Source organism: Lissotriton vulgaris, chromosome 8, assembly GCF_964263255.1.
Source record: "Lissotriton vulgaris chromosome 8, aLisVul1.2, whole genome shotgun sequence".
Lineage (NCBI taxonomy): Eukaryota > Metazoa > Chordata > Amphibia > Caudata > Salamandridae > Lissotriton > Lissotriton vulgaris.
This window is the reverse complement of record NC_141696.1, coordinates 516,646,216-516,661,704: the sequence shown is the minus strand read 5'-3', so window position 1 is coordinate 516,661,704 and position 15,489 is coordinate 516,646,216.

The window sequence follows — 15,489 nt, the reverse complement described above, 5'->3', positions numbered from 1 at the left end:
AGATATATTCAGCTGCTAAGCAGCTGAAATCTCTGGCAGTGGAAATACCTGTGCAAAATGGAGAATTAATGGACAGTCGGACTTGAAATTAACCAATACCCCCCAAAATTCCTCAAAACTCATGGGATTTTCAACCCATAATCACTGCTAATCAGCATCCCCTGGACTTAACAGGATCTTTGGTATTGCTAATGGTGGAGGAACTGAATTAACAACTCCTGCACTGGAGCACTCACAATGAGGTACAAGGGGTGGTAACCCATTTGCAATGTGGAAGTTGACTTAGGGCAGTTTCCGCCTTGTGAATTGTGGTGAGTAGCATATGGGAGAGCGGGTTACCAGGGGAACACTGCATGCTCCTCCGATGTCATTCCCTTCATGAATATTTTTTCTTTAAAAAGTAGCCCATGTCTCTTTAATGGGAATGCAAATGCAAAGAGTGAAAGTGTGCTGTCTCTCACAGGCATCTTTCCGTTTATTTAAATGGATGTCACATAGTTCGATTTGCATCATACACATTTAATAGCCAGGAGGTTTTGCGACTTCCTATGAATTGGTATCTTGGAATGCAGCAGATTAGTACATCAGTGGTATCACAAAATAAGGGATAGGTTTCATGGTAGTGCCTGTGGTTGTACAAAAAACACGTTTGCACCCTGCCCAATTGTCATTAGGCTTTTATTTCCTTATCCTAGTGGGCAAAAGGAGGATGGGCTCAAGCTATAAATAAAACTAGGGCAAACTTTTAGTGCTGGAGTGGTCAACATCTAAGCGTTGTGTGTCTTATAGTGCATACAACCAAAAACATCTCCCTTTATGGACAAACCTCCATTTAAGACCAAGACACAGGACGTCCACTTTGCGTTGATTCCTATGAACTGCTAGGCCTCTTAAGTAATCCAGACTCTCATTCGAGTACAGTTACACATTTTGCGAAGAAACATATATGCAGTGCTTTACCAGGGGTAGCGTTGGTGGGAGGCATTATGGATGATACTCTTTTGAAGCATGGTAAATTCCTGATGTTATCTTTACCCTGTTTAGTAGGATTCAGTTTCTGAACTTTGAAATAAATGAACTCTCAGTTAGACTTGACAGGATGCAAGCCCATGACTTGCCTCATGGCTTTCATAGACAAATCTAGACACAAATTAATGTTGCATATTATAACCTTCGGATCACAGCAGGGATGAGTTTTTGCTTTTATATGAACATCACTTGCTGGGAAATCCAGGGATTTTTACAATGATAAAAGCAAAAGCATAAGTCCTGTTATGCAAAGTGATGGCAGCTAAAAATCAAGAACTGACTATAGGTGTCAGGGGACATTTGGTCCAATCCTTACAACATGTGCACGTGGCACAAACACGTGCGCCTTATTTTCGTGAATGTTCTGCCCTAAGGGCAGTCAAAAACCTGTGCTGACTAGAGGTAGAACATTCAAGTGAAAAAAGAGAGTGACTGCTTCAAAGATGCTTCGTGTTTCACAGGGCAGGCAGCAAACCGCAACTGAGCAGCCTTTTAAGATAGCGCCTGTGTTACTTATGCACCAGTGCTGTCAGTACTCTACAAAGGGCCACACCTGGATCTCTATTATGTAGTAAATGACTTCTCCACTGTTCTCCATTAAGTAGAATGTACCATGACATCATAGAATGCCTGGGTGTCTCTCTGGCTCACAGTGTCAGTTGGTCAACTCATGCTGAGCTGCTTGGAGCTTGCTCCTGGTGGGGCTACATCTGTACTTCCTATCTTCTCCTACACATCTATCCTAGAAGAGTGCTACAATAAAGGATTGTCTAACTATACAGCCGTACTGTGTATCTTCCTTTACTACAACTTGGTGACGATTGTGAACAGGATGAACCTACGCGTTACCTAAGGGGAAAGGCCAACTAAGGAACCAAGCAACTAGAAGACAAGGAACTAGAGACATTAAGGATGTTTAAAATTTCTATTGAAACCAAAAGGTAACTCCCAGCTAGCCCCACCAGTGTCCTGTATTATCTAAACTACCTCAAACTGGGCGTTTATGGTTTCATCACCCAAGAATCTGCTGTCACACGGAAGATCCCTGAGGAATCTAGTAACATACTTCAACCTGTGTCGCAATTGTCTTGGCCTAATCAGCAAGTCTTGTGAACAAAGTGTCCACCAGAGTGATCGGCCTTCTGTGTGGAAAAAGACCTTCCAACAGCCTCTGCCTACTCTGCCTGTCTCTGCCCTGTGTGTAGAAACTGGCGTTTTCTTGAGAGGCATTCTGTGTGGACTTGGCGCATTGCCCTGGTAGGCACGGCAGTTTCTTTGGCCTATTTACAGCGACATGGATTTAATTGGGGAACAGTCTCTCTGGTGAGTTTTTGCACTTTTTGGCGATTTGCAGTGGCGGAACTCGCTGCTGTCTGCGCATGGGTCCTGTGCTTCACTGGCTGGGTGTTGTGCTGCATGACAGCTCCAGAGTGTGGGCTCATCGGAGAGTCGGAGTTTCTTGGCAGCGCATGGATGCAGGGTGGCTTCAGCATGGGTCTGCTGTGAGTCACTGTGCTTTGCTAAGATCATTTACTCACTGTCCTGTATGCTGATGACAGTTGGCCGACGGTTGGCCAGCAGCGATCTTCTCTTTTTCCCTGCTACCATCCAATTGATGACGTGTTTAGAATGCATCTGGGAGTTAGCGAAGTCCTTCTCACTTTCTAATCCTTCGCTCCTGTGGCTCCTGTGACGCCTTTCTCTGGAAACACGTCAAGCTTTGCTCTCACACTTCTTACGATGCTACTGTCGATGTGGCGGCCATTTTGACTCAGTTCAGTTACCATGACAACAGCTTCCAACAGCTTCCAGTCCCAGCTATCCTACAGCATTGCTTCTACCGTTATGTACACGTCTCTGTGTAGGCTTGTCATTAAAAAAAAGAAGCATGTTCTGATGTTAACAGCTCAGTTTCTTCGGCGATTAAAGGGATTTAGGCTGCATTTCAGTGCTTCATTTTCTTCAAGATGCAGACAATTTTGGGCGATGTATTAGTTGAAGGAGTAGAACAACCAAACTCTAGACTATTCTTCAGATATTGCATTCCATAGACGGCCTGTTACTTTGCTTGTGTGGCAAGATTCAACGTTGACTGCAGACAGCTGTGTGCAAACCCCGGGTGAGATACTGCTCACCGGTGCTCAAATCTTTTATTTATTTCTTTTGAAGTGCTTTGATTTGTTTTGGTTGCATCATCTTTGTGGTGGTTTCTGGTGTGTTTACCCTATTGTGTGCATTTAAGGTCATTATGGAAAGTGTTGTGAGAGCTGTTGTGACTGGAGTGTTTCCTAGGGCAACATCTTTTAACCCTACGGTGTACTCTTCTTTAGGGAGGTTGTGTGCTTGTGGGTAGTCAATGCCCATTTCTGTTTCCTAGGGTGATGTCAAACCCTAGGGTATACCCTATGTAGGGGATGTTGTAGTCTTGGTCCCAGTGTAAATTTCCTGTGGTGTACCCTACTTTGGGGAGGTGGTAGTGGTTGTGGGTAGTCAATGCCCATATTAGTTCCCCGTGTAAATTCCCTGTGGTGTACCCTACTTTGGGGAGGTGGTAGTGTTTGTGGGCAGTCAATGCCCCATTTCAGTTCCCAGGGTGATTATCCTGTGGTGTACTCTATTTAGGGGAGGTTGTGTGTTTGTGGGAAGTCAATGCCCCATTTCAGTTCCCAGGGTGATTATCCTGCGGTGTACCCTATTTAGGGGAGGTTGTGTGTTTGTGGGTAATCAATGCCCCATTTCAGTTCCCAGGGTGATTATCCTGTGGTGTACTCTATTTAGGGGAGGTTGTGTGTTTGTGGGAAGTCAATGCCCCATTTCAGTTCCCAGGGTGATTATCCTGCGGTGTACCCTATTTAGGGGAGGTTGTGTGTTTGTGGGTAGTCAATGCCCCATTTCAGTTCCCAGGGTGATTATCCTGTGGTGTACCCTCTTTAGGGGAGGTTGTGTGTTTGTGGGTAGTCAATGCCCCATTTCTGTTCCCAGGGTGTCTACCCTATGGTGTACCCTATTTAGGGGTGGTTGTGTGTTTGTGGGTGGGGTTAATACTCTGCGCTGTTCTCAATATTTGGTGGTTCCGTTTTTCAGGGTCAGTATTCTGGGTGTACCCTATTTAGGGGAGGTTGTAATATTTTACAGGGTTAGTACCCTGCGTTGTTCCTTATTTTTGGTGGAGATTGTTTAGACAGCTATTCATTTTAACACTATGCTCCTGTCGAAGTTTACCTGATTGGAACTCGTGGCCAAGGGTTTCATGTTGGTAGGACTTTGAGTGAGGACTTTTATCATATTTTCAGTGTCAGTATGTCTTGACCAGAGGAACTTTTGTTTTCTTTTCAGAGCATTTTTCTCTAGGGAATTTTTGCTATGGGGCTTATACTCTTCTGGTAGTCTAGAGTGAATTTTACCCCTGTTGTCTCTCTCCCAAAGGTCTGTGTCTACGCTCAACTTTGTTTACCAGGGTGCTTACCCTGTGGTGTACCCATGTATGGGGAGGTTGTGAGGGTGACCATCTTTTTTTACTGCATTGGTCTTTATTCATTTAAACCATGCTGTTTCCCTAAGGGAGGGGGATGAGGCATATAGTAGTAAAATTTAGCATCTTATTGTATTTCTGCCCATGCTAATGATGCATCATGTCGTACATTATTAAATTTCTGTATCTCATTCTGTACTTTCATGCAAATGTTATATTTGAGGTATCTTGCCTATCTTTCTTTCTGTTCTGTTGTCTTTCCCTAAGGAAAGAGGATGTGTAGTAAATGACTTCTCTACTGTACTCCATTAAGTAGAATGTACCATGACATCATAGAATGCCTGGGTGTCTCTCTGGCTCACAGTGTCCGTTGATCATCTCAGGCTGAGCTGCTTGGAGCTTGCTCCTGGTGGGGCTACATCTGTACTTCCTATCTTCTCCTACACATCTATCCTAGAAGAGAGCTACAATAAAGGATTATCTAATCTATGCAACCGGACTGTGTATCTTCCTTTACTACACATTACTACATGAGGATTACATTACAGTTGGAACAATTTGCACCTTGCAGTCATTTTTTTCTAGATTGCAAGTCACCCGGGATTTAGTTATGAGGGAAGATGGAAGGTTGGAATCAAGAGGCTCGGGGTTGGGGGGTGAAAAGTGACTTCTTAAAGTACTGAAGAAGGGAGGAGACAGGAATGAAGAGCAATTGAATATAGGAATAAAGCAAGCAACGTACGGCATGATGCAGTGAGATTGAGGTACATGGGTGAGAAGCTCATCCAGACGTTAGGGCTTCTGGGACATTTTAGGGAGTAGAATGATAAATATCCCAAAATCTTCTCCAGAAACAATAGGAGGGATTCTTACTCCTGCCAACTTAGGCAGAATTTCCATCATGTGAGCGGTGATAGAGGGGCCTCGATGGGGCCAGGCCTTCAGCCCTTTAATGTCTTATAGTCCAAAATCGCAACTACAGAGCTAGAAATAGAGCATTTGTGGGTGCTGATACACAAATATGTTGCCTAGCAACTAGTTAATCTCTAGGGGTTGCATCCTAGGTTCCCAACACGTTGAGTGCCTGGAACCTTTTACACTAGCGCAATTGTTTGTGCGCGCTCATTTCCATGGCAGTTCACACACTATTATTTTAGATTGCATAAAACAGTGTGGCAGAGTCTCTTTGAAGTGTGGGTTAGCATATACGTCCCCTCCTCTTCCAGCAGGACAGAGGAAAATGAAGGGCACAATTAATTGGCACTCAGATTGTAATCGTCCTCTGCCGACAACCTTCACATTTAAAATTGTGCTTTTCTCCATTTCTGTGGCAAGATTCAAAGCGCTCTCATGTGGTTTTGACAGCAATGGCCAAGTATGTTTGCTGTTAATTGTAGGTGGAGGGCAGAAATACACATTATTCTTTTTTAGCAGCTCTTCTGAATTTCTCAAAGGAGAATATTAAGCCTTTCTCAGAAAACAAATATTCACCATTTGTTCATGTTTTGAGAGTTTAAAAGAGCCAGGATCAAGTACTCGAAAACCCTCAAGCCTCTGTATTTTATGTTTTTTGACATGTCAATCCTAACTCTGTTTTCTTGTATTACCATGTCAGAATAGTTTGGGCAACTCCAAAATTATTCAAAGATACTTCATCTTGCATGTGCTGTTTTAAATAAAAAATTAAAATAAGGGAAATTCTGCTTTGGCATCTTTAGTTGTTTGTACTGTTCTAGATGTTAAAATATCAGCCATTAACATACTGTGCAAGTGAGCACCCTAGGAAAGAGGCTGAGAGGTGGAATTTAACCACAGAACAAAGCTATGCCCATGAGCACTCAAGCAGCATGGATTTCTTTTTTTTGCAATTTTGTACAGTGCAAACTCCCCCTGAAGGTTTTGGTGCGCTTTACCTGAGTACTAGTTACATTAGAAGAGGACATGTTCATTTTTGGCCTTTAGTCGTGGGGGAAATTAAGGCATTTGCTCAGAATCACAGGATGCTGAGAACAAAGACGAGACTCAAAAACCGTGCATAACTTTGCAACATAGATAATGAGATCAAACTCAAAGTATTTGGCAAGTTTACAGCACGCTGAAGCGTGTCCTCAAGTATCTCTAGCTCATGTCCATTCTGTCCGCTGACCTTGGAAACAGTGCCTCATATCTTATTTGAGTGCACTGCTTATAAACTTCCGAGATCCAGGTGGCTAAAACCAGTGTGCAGGAATATGGGTACTAGGTCTCATTCGATGGCCTTGCGAATCCTCATGTCAGATACTCGGCTAGTATATGTTTGTGCTATCTCTAAGTTTCTTAGCTGGGCATGGATCATTAGAAGAAGAAGGCTTAAAAATAAATAATTATAATGTTTAATCTGTTCTTAACCCTAATGTGTTATCACATTTTTTATTGATGGATGGTATATTGTGTATGACCATCCTCCTTGTTTTATCTTGTGGAATATGTAATGTAAAATTGTTTTTATTGTGATGCTTTTTAGGATAAATTTTTATCGAAATAAAGCCTTCTACAAATAAAACAAAATATAATTGCATTTATATAGCACTTGATATCTGTTACTGGGGCACTGAAGTGTGTTATTGGACAGGCAGCATGCCACACCATGCAGAAGTGCTTGGTTGAAAAACGTTTTACTTCCTCTGAGTCTAAGTGGGAACAGTTTTGGTGTTGGGTGTGAGTGACTGGGGAGGTGACCTAATTTTGCGCTGAGTTGCAGCGTTCAACAGCTTTATAATAATTTGCTAACAATTGTATTTTAATCTGCAGATTCCCTGTCGAGTTTATAGTGATTTTTATTCAATGTCTTTCTTGTTGTACATAAATTAACTGGGTCATCCACTCTGTAAGTCTTTTGAGTATGGAGAGGAAAAACTAGAGACCCAGATGAGACAAATCCCTCTGAATAGGCTGTGTGACAGTCATTCCTGTAGGAGTATTTCTGAAGGACAACTGGTTTTGATCATGGTAATGATTAGACTTAGAGGTACAGGATGTACTAAAATAAAGTGCTCCATGGTGTCAGCTACTTGTGGCAGGCCTCTTCATGCATTGACTGCCTGTATTTTCTGGTATTCAGTGGTTTCACTTTGGTTGATTGTTCATGGTTTTTCTGGTAGGATCTGAAATAGATGGGTCACATTTGTGAGGCGGAGGTACAGTCCCTGGCCGCCCCCCCTCGGTTACAAGTAGGTAAATTAGATGCTTTATTGAGACACCTGGCATAAGTATAGCTAGCCCATGGCCTGCACTCATTATAGTCAACCTCAATAGAGCATTACTTCAGTAGTTCATGTGAATATACTTGGAATGCACATATGTCCTGGAACACTTTGGGGAGGGTTGGCACCTCTGGACCTCACATGTTGTGATAGCAAGGTGCCAGTTTTGTTAAGGATTATTAGCTTGGGAAAAGACAAACCGTTACTTCTTCCCTGATGGTAATATGTAGCATACACTCTGCATACACTCTGTAAAGTTTGAAGGTGGCACAGAGACCCTCACTCTGGAGCAATTGTTAAGTCTTCAGTGACCTAGGTGGAGTTTGTGCTCAAACAATAGAGGCCAACTGCCCTCGTCACTGTTAAGCCATCTTTGATATTCTAAATGGATTCTACACAGGGGAGATAGGGGGCAAATGCATGAAGGGCTTCACACAGCCAAGCTGTACCCTTAAAGAAGATCATTAAGAAAAGGAATACAAATAAAAAAATGATATAAGTGGTGAACTTAATAGGCACACACAGCAAAATATTGAATAGTAGCAGCCTTTGCTAAATGAAAAAAGCCATAAGCAAAGAGAAATATAGACTTGGTAAGAGAGAATAGGACAAGGCGTATGAGAGGCAAGGGACTACTGGAGAGAATGTGGGATAAAGGATAAAAGTTAATTTTACTGTGCTGTTTGTTAGGTATTCCCTCATCCACGCATGGGTGTCTTTTTTGTTTACTTTCTTTAGAACGGGGATGGGTATCCAAAGTAAATGAAGAACAAATTGTAATTCAACTGCTTTGCTAGCACAAGCCTGAAGTTTATTGTAGCAGAAGCACACCCTCTCACATCCCATAAAGCCCTATTTTACTGGGTTTCTGCCTAGAAGCAAGGCGCTGGATCATCATAACCATAATACTTCCCAAACTAGCCTTACTTTAGCTTCAGCACTGCCAATTAAGTTGAGATCAGTGCCTTCCTATCTTTGAGGATCCCTTTAAAGGGAATACATGTACCTTAACATGTGCAATTGTGTGACCCAGCCCTTTGTGCATGATCACCCCCAAACTTTTTGTTTCAACTTCTCTGTTTTACTGAACGTTGTTTTGTTGGCCTTAGGACATTTTGCACTTTACCACTGCTAACCAGTGCTAAAGGGCTTGTGCTTACTCCCCTAACACATGGATAAATGGGTGTATACCCAATTGGCATATTTCATTTACTTGTAGGTCCCTTTTAGAGTTGTATACAATATACCCAGGGCTTGTAAATGAAATACTACTAGTGGGTCTGCTGAACCTAAAGTACCTACATAATTATGTAGCACTTTAAAACATGTCCCACACCTGACGTTGCAGTCTGAATGCAGTTTTAAACTGCCATGTCGACTTAGCATTAAATCCCCCTTGCAAAACCTTAAACGCCTCCTTTTATTAGATATAAGGCAACCCTAACGTAGGTTCTCAGTAGCGCATAGGGCCCGGTGTATTGTAATTAAAGGTTTAGGCAGGTTCTTTCAAGTTTTACATGTCCTGGTAGTGAAAAACTCAAAACTGTGTTTTACAATACTGTGAGTCCTACCCCTCTCATAGGATAACACTTGGGATTATTATTTACTACATTTACTAAGCTGTAATTACCAATTAGGAGCAGGTACTATGTCATGTTTAATGGCTATGAAATTGCAAGGATGAACACTCTTTAATGGTAAAGTTTGATTTTCCATTGCAATTTTGAAAATGCCACTTTTAGAAAGTTTGCATTTTCCTGTTCCAGCCCTTTCGTGCCTGCAGACTGTCTTGGGTTACATGACTGGGTGTAGCTGACGGTTAGGCTTTGTGAATTCCTCCCAGAGAGTCGCACAATAGGGGGATCAAGTGTGCCTCAATGGGCAATCTGCTTGCTGGTTCGGGGTGAAGGTGGCTGAGCACAGCCATACCTACAACTGAATAGCATGTGCTCTGCCTTCAGACAAAGGGCTTAACACCCCCACATTATTACTGCAGCCAGCTTGGAGCCAGGGTAGGGCAGGTAGGAAATTCCATGCACTTCATCAAAGAACCTTTCCAGAAGCTTTTCCCACCTTCCAGAAGAAGAGCATCAGGATATAAAAATAGGACCTTAAGGCCCACTCCTCAGTACACTTCTGGACCTGTGGATGCACTGGCAGGAAGAAGGGCTAATGTGCTGCTGACAGGAGTGTCAGTCTGCTGGACTGCTGACCTGATGGTGCCTTGCTGAACTTTTGCTTTTCTGCCTTCTTGCTTGGTGAAGAAGAACAAGCCTTGCAAATTCATCCTGAACCCAGGGCTACCAGAGTGACTCCATAGGCAAGTCTGCTTGTCTCCTGATCTGAGGCCCATGGACATAAAAGACTCCCCAACATCATGCACCAGCCTCTGGGCCCAGCGGGAATAAATTCCTGACCCCCATGTGGTGCCCCTCAGATTCCTTCATGTGGCTCAGAGAGCTTCATTCAAGCTTTTAGGCTTTTCACAACTGTGAAAGGGCCTGCTCGGACCTTGACCTAGCTGCTTGTACCAAGATGCACCACAAAGCTCAATCAGCCCACCCTTTGTGTTACAGCATCGACTGACTGCAGAGACTGCCAATGTGAAGTTCCAGCAACTCACATCTGGAATGCCTGGCCTGGTCTTCATGCTATTCGGGCAGCCTCCTGTGGCACTCTACTTCCTCCTTATGACCCCATCCACCATTAATTAATTCTTGACACAGATTTGAGAAGCTGAAACTCCAGCTGGCCTAACCTGAACTTGTGACTTTGACTTGATCCACTGTGACCAGATATCCATAGTTCACGCTTTGTGCTTTTTGCGCTATTTTCATTTAAGATTTTGCAAATTCCCAACTCTGGTTCTACTGATTTGCCTTTTGTAATGTTGGTGTCAAAAAGTGTATTACAATGATCTATATTCTTCTAAATTGATTTGGGATTTTTCTTGTGTTCTGTTTTAACTGTATAATTGACTGTGTGCTGCATAAGTGCTTCACACATTGCCTCTAAGTTACGCTTGACTGTGTTTGTGCCAAGAAACCCAGGTAGAAGCACAGCTACATTTAGTGACTTTTTGTGGTTCTCCCTGCAAGGGATTGTGGCTGTTGCTTGACAAGGGCTCAAACTCTAACCAACCAAGCCATTTCCTACCAGTAATGATAACACTGGTTATTTATTTGAAAAAAATGTAACAAGGACCCCATCTCTAATATACAGCAGAATATGAATGTTATGGGACCTGTAGGGCCCAGCATTTAGAATTTGGAAAATGGAGCAACAGCCTCCTGAGACAGTTTCACATCCCACCACTGATCATGGGAAATGCATGGCTTTAGTCCTTTGATAAAAGTGATTTAAAAAAGTGGGTGGGGGGCACCATATTACTCCAAATCCTACACCTAGCCAACTCACGGTCAGGTTGCTGATACAGCAACATAACATGTAAACTAGTTTTGCACAAGACATCCACACAGACACTAAGTATTAATGCACATGGAAAATAAATTTAAAGGGAACATTGGTTGCATCTATACTCTGACTCAATCCATATACTATTTCCCGACATAGTGACAGTAGAATTCAAATGCATAACATGAAGCGAAAAAGAGATCATATAACCAGGATAAACCTCACACAAGGCCCTAATAACTGACTCATGTGTAGCACAGTGTAGAAAACACAAACATCTGTACCCGTCTGTGAAGACATGTTCCCAACTAGTTCCAAATCCTTTAGCTACTACAGTATAATGCTTTCCGACATTGGATGACTCTCTTGATTTATGAACAAGTCACATACCCTCCTGACTTATTGAGTCCTTCCAGCTTCAATCAGGGTTCCCATTGCTCAATGTGGTCGGATATCTGCTTTAGAGCCCAATTTTGCAAGGTTTGTGTCACATCCCAAGCCAAAATCTATTCTGGTCTATTGTCTGCATATCAGACTGTTTGTGTTGGTCTCTGCCACTACCCACTCCTTCAAATCTCACAGCCATAAACCTACTTGTGGTCCTCCAGCTGATTTCTATGCAATTGCGTTATGGCTCTAAAAAAGTATAAGCAGTAGATCCACAATTTGGCATTCATACCTGTGTGTTATAAGGCATTAAACCCAGCAAACACGTTTGTGGATAAAAGTGAACTTCCCTGCAATTCAGATCAGACACCACTTCTCCCACCTCAAATTAAGCATGCGCCACTGTTGGGGAACCCTATTATATGTGGTACGGGTATGCCTTGATTCATCTGCATCTGAGACATGCATAGGGTGCTCCATACGTGTGCACAAAGCATTTGGGGGTAAAGTAAGCCTAGTACAGACAATTACATTGAGTTTACTTGATTCTGGGTTTTCAATAAACTTTCTTTACATATTCCATAGAGGCCCCCATTGCTTATCCATCAAGTTCTAGATTCAAAGTGGTGGACCATCTATGTCTCACATCTCTGTGACAGTTGTGAATTCAGACATGACTCTGCTGATCTTATCCCTCGATGAAACACCAGGCACTGCAACATCAAAGAGCTACTGGGATAGGCATGGTCCAACATCCGCTGTGTTCTCTGCCCATGGCATTATGTACCAGAAATTGACTAGATCACACCTAACTACTGTCCACCATCCACTAGAAGGTCAGAGCTTGCCCTGATAAATCCCACAGTACTAGCACTCCTGCCTATCCCCAGGACCTCCTATCACGTATAGTGGCAACCCACTAGAGGTATGGCAATGTGGTATATTGCTATACATATATGCCACACTGTCATACCTCTACATGCTTTTGAGGCTAATTTGTCTAGTTTTAAGGTTGACTTTATCAGGACCTTTTGCCAATCCAGAAATGACCCACTCTCCAATGCACTCAGGAGAGCCAGTTTTTCTAGTGTTTCTGCTGATCCTAACCATTTCATTGTGCACTATAAGAAAGCTGCTGCATAATATTCGTAGTTCGGCTATCCCAGACCACCCACTAACACAGGAAGTTGTGCCTCATGTAGCGCCACTCTTTTTCTACCATGTTGCCATCTCAAATTTGACAGTGTAGTATGTATTTATGCAAAAATGACATCTTAAGGATCACCAGGAGAGATTAAAAACTGGCACAGCAGCCACAGCTACTATTGTCACTCAACCCATGGGAGACAGCTGGAGGGAGGTCCATAAGTACATTGACTGTTGCATCACAGCCAAGATGCTGCACCAGGTTACCATTAATCAATTTGTGTTCTGCAGGGTACATGTGCAGTCCTAGGTACATGAATGTTTCCTCTCTCCCAACCAGTTTGGTAAGTGTTATGTCTCCCTGTACCCCATCATTCTATATTAAGGAGGAACAATGCAAGACTAAGACCAGTTTACTTTTGAGCCTGACATTTCCCCAAATTCTACTAGGACCTTAATCAGTGCTAGAATTGAGTCACTAGTCATACACAGAGGGTTGTATGCTGGAATCACGCAATCCATTACAATGCATGGCTTCATAACACGGTCTTTACAACAATGCGTCTTTAATTTAATTTAATTTAATTTAATTGCAGGTTTATATAGCGCTAGGATCGACTCCCGGAGGAGTATCTCCGCGCTTCGACCGCTGGGGAACCCGTCCTGGCTCACCCTGAGATGGTCCCTAATGGGTATCTCTAAGGTGCAACCAAGCATCCCTGGCGGTCTGGGGGGGCCGTTGTGAAGATGAGGCAAGCTAATGCCCAGAGTTGCCGAGTGTGGTCCCTGACTGGAGTAGGCACCGAGGTGAGAATTATCGAGCCCGCTGACCCTGGTCCACGACCCTGCCGCGTCAGGAATCGAACCCTGGTCCCGGGCCGTCCTCTGCTTACGGGTCTGCCGCCTCTAACCAGTGAGCCACACCACTTTACAAGTGCATTGCTTTACCACACACAATTTTCCAACAAACAATGACTTGCCTTAAGCACTGGTCTTTGGAGAGGTATAAATTACATATCCAACTACAGTCTGAGCAACAGTAGAGACAGTGTTGGACATCAAAGTCCAATGCCACTTCCCCTATGGCATGTCATTGTAAAGATTAGTGTAGTAAGGGAATGCAGTGGTCTAAAGACCACACGGGCTCTAAAGACAGTGTTTTAAAGGCAGTATTTGGTTTAGACTGTGTTGCAAATGCTGCTTCTCTATGCTGCTAAATTAATGGATTATCTGCACATAGTGATATTATATGCCATCTATCTGTTGCCCATATACCCCATTCAGCTGCCTTCTGTCACAATTAATGCATCAATAACTTCATAGCCCTGTCGAAAATGATGGGTAATAGTTTGACCATTTATCAGTGGATACCTATCTCTCTACAAGGTTTGGGCCTATCTATACTATAATCATTTATAACAGCAATCTCTCTCTCTCTTTTCTCTCTTCCTCCCCCCTTGTCTTTTTGTTTGGTTCCCAACATAGGGGTCAGTCAACGTATGCCATGTATGCCTTAATGGCATTTTGTAGCTGTTTTATTTTGGTTTTATAACTGCACTGTTGTGTTCGAATAAAAGGATAATTGGTAATGCTTTTAGTTCCTGTATATTTGCTAACCACTCTGTCTGTGTGTGGACCCCAATACAAACTTGTGAAATTAAAAAATGCTTCCAGCACTGGTACTCTATTAGCTAATATAAAAGAATGTTGAAGTCCAGCCTTAATAAAGATAATGCCTATAAACCTTAAGGCAGTGGATCCTGCCCTGTTTGGAGAGGACAATGATCAATGCTGCCCTCAACACCTGGGGCAATATTCCAGTTTGCTTTGCTGCCTTTTTACAGTGCTAGTGGAGTAGGCAGTTTGGAATAGTGGTTCAAAAGGTTACTTAGAATTCTATGGGTAATCCTTCCATTCCCGGAGTCTTATTCGACGCTATCTGGGGCAAAGCCACCCAACCCTTTATTAACACTAAGGGCTCCTCAAGAATGTGATATTGTTTTAGGTCTGTCTGTGATAATGGAACCCCCCGGGATAATTTTAGGTTTATGCATATCTGCCACTTTCAAAGCTGCATACAGCAGTCTATTGTACTCACGAAGGCATCATTTATTTCTATATGACTGTTAACAATATCACCACCTGTGGGTTTGATAGCCCTAATTGGTGTTATGGGAGTCTCTTTTCTTAATTGCCAGGCAAGCAGTCTGCCCTCCGTGTCCCCTTCTGTTAAAATCTAGTTTGCGACATCAACATTATCGGCGCCATCTTGTCCCATTTTAGGCTCATCCGTGCGCGTAAGCGGCAGCCATTTTGAATGCCATGGCCTCTCTGCCCTCTGCCGATAGCCAGCACGTCTCTCTTTTTCTCTCCTAACCTCGCAAACATCCCCCGCACGCTGACAGGCCCGCTCTCACATGCTCGGGCCATAAACCCCTCTTCAGCGCAACCCTGCCTTGGAACCCCATCCTGTTCCCAGCTCAACACCTCCCTCCATCCCTTTCATGATCCCGTATCCCTTTGATAAAACCCCCTTTCCTCTGTGCCCGATTGTCCTGCTCGTTCCCAGGCCACCATCTGGCCCTGCGGATGCTGTTTATTGCCCCCATACAGTAGGAAGCTTCCCCCATCAAAGGATCCTCAACTGATCAAAGCCCCCACCCCATGAGATCCGATCAACCACATGCATTCCGGGAATTGGCGGAATGCCCAGCTGCGTGACAATCATCACCTGTTGTGACCGGGGTGGGGACTTCTACTGTAAATGTGTGTGGGAACGGGCTTGGAGCGGGGATTCCG